Raw genomic sequence first — 2,195 nt, 5'->3', positions numbered from 1 at the left:
GTTCTACAAATGTCTAAAGCACTATGGGAAGAGGCACCCTCATATCAGCGGAGCTGGGACTGAGAATTTCAGAGGCCGTGCCACCCACAGGTGTCTCTGCATGCCTTCCACCATTGTCATTCCTCCCTGACAACTTCTCCTCCTGTGTCCCCAGGTCGGAACAAATGCAGATCCTCTGCTAATGACGTAAGTATGTGTGAGTGGGGAGGCGCAGTGGGGGGGAGTCTGCCTGAAGCACAGCCTAATGGCTGTGGGCTTTCCCAAAGAGGGGACGGATGTCTGTGGACACCCACATTGCTTAACCGGAAGCCAGCATGGCATCAGGAGCGCGCTCCTGTACGTTTTCTCCGAATGCCCTGAGCAGCGGTTCTCAAACCTTCCTGCCAGGCAGAATCCCCTGTAAGGTATGTTGAAATGCAGGTTCCCAGGCCCCGTCCCCTGAGAGTCTGGGCTGCTGGGTCTGTGCTGGAGCCTGGGATGTGCATTGTCATAAGGGCCCCTTCCCTCCCCAGTCATGACCTTGAGTAGTGCTATTCTGGTTCTCAGGGAGATGGGAGGGGGCGGGCCTGCAGCTCTTTACACTATGGGCTTCAGAGGGCAGATTTTGTTTGAGGCTAAAGTTTGAATCTCCCCTTTCTAGAGGGTCATCTATTCAGCTGTGAACAGTAATGCCAGCTCTCCCCAAGATCTGCCGACAGAGGGCACACAGTGACAGCATCGGGACTAAATGAAGGGAGATACCGGAGCTGGTGAGGACCCGACCTGGAAGCTGGACTCCGCCCAGCGGATGACGTCTCCCTCCAAAGAGCTGGACCACCACCTCTGTGCCATATCTCAAGATATCCCCACTGTTGTGCAGTGCGCTGTGTGGGTACAGGTGTAGGGTCCCCAAGACCACACTTAGGTTAATCTATTCACTAAGGACTCGCAGAACTCAGGAAAGCTGCTTATACTCAGGGTTACAGTTGATTACACTAGAAGCATCAGATTCGAGTCAGCAATGTGAAAAGGCAGGGCCAAGAGAGACCTGGCACTCAAGGCCTCGCCTAGCGGAGTCGTCGGACAATAGCACTTACTCCTCCCGGCGGTGACACGTGACAACACACATAGAGAGGACTGCCAACTGGGGATGCTCCCCCCAGACTTGGTTTCCAGGACTTTTATTAGGGGTCAACCACAGAGATATAGCTGACCGCCCATGTAGCTGACCTTGGTCTCAAGAACCTCGATAGGTCAAACCAATATTAAATGGCCCGAGACCCCACCATAAATCACGCCGTCAGCCTAGACTATCCAGTGCGGCCCACAGCCTCAGGTAAACAGAGGCTGCCGTCACCAGAAGAGAAACAGAGGCTGGAACTCAGCGGCTCAGGGCTGTCCAAGGAGTAGGAATAACTGCCGGACGTGAACTTGGAGGTTATCAGTTCTGGGCACCTTCCGCTAAGACCCAGGACCTGGGAGAGCATCTCTGTTCCCACCAGTGATGGATGCCCTGGCCTGTCTGTCGGGGAAGGATCTGCGGATTCCACAGAGCCGGAAGTCGAGAGTGGACCCCAAATATTGGTATTGGTGTTGTATAAGACAGAGAAAAAAATGCAATTATTCGTATCAGAGGATGGAAGTGAGAGGGTCTGGTGGAGATCATGGAAAGGCTGAAATACCCCAAACTCTCGCTCCACACCGCTCTGCGTGGAATAAGGGGAGAAGGATTCAAGCCGATATCATCCCATCTCAAGTGTCTTCGAAGTCTGGGAAACCTCTGGGTTGCAAATTGCTCTGGGTGAGGATGCCTGTGCTACTGAAAACTATCTTAGTGAAAAACTAAGAGGAGACCCAGGAATTCCACGCCTAGGCGGTGACCCAAAAGAATTGAAAACGGATCCAAACAAATACTTGTACACAAATGTTCATAGCAGCGCTATGCACAGTAGCCAAAAAGTTGAAATAACTCAAATGTTCACCGACAAATGAATAGATAAAATACAAGCTGGTATAGTTATACCGTGGAATATTATTCAGCCATAATGAGAACATTATGCTGAGTGAAAAAAGCCAGACACAGAAGGCCACGTATTGTAGGATTCTAATTATATAAAATGCCCAATATAGGCAAATCTACTGAGACAGAAGAGAAATCACTGGTTGCCAGGACCTGGGGGAGGAGGAATAGGGAGTGACAACTTAATAGGTCCAAG

General features: G+C 51.1%; 1 long non-coding RNA gene across 1 annotated transcript in view; it reads left to right on the top strand.

Annotated features, from left to right (window-relative positions):
- The first annotated feature begins 25 nt into the window (after positions 1-25).
- The window catches only part of LOC105297355, a 2,791-nt gene continuing 621 nt past the window's right edge, over positions 26-2,195 (top strand). Inside the window, exons 1-2 of the long non-coding RNA XR_896351.2 lie at positions 26-186; positions 641-2,188. This is a non-coding gene — a long non-coding RNA (uncharacterized LOC105297355). The remainder of the gene's footprint in view (positions 187-640; positions 2,189-2,195) is intronic.

This window comes from Pteropus vampyrus, unplaced genomic scaffold (genome assembly GCF_000151845.1).
Source record: "Pteropus vampyrus isolate Shadow unplaced genomic scaffold, Pvam_2.0 Scaffold138, whole genome shotgun sequence".
Classification (NCBI taxonomy): Eukaryota; Metazoa; Chordata; class Mammalia; order Chiroptera; family Pteropodidae; genus Pteropus; species Pteropus vampyrus.
The sequence above is the reverse complement of the archived record's forward strand: the minus strand, read 5'-3'. Positions and strand labels throughout refer to the sequence as shown.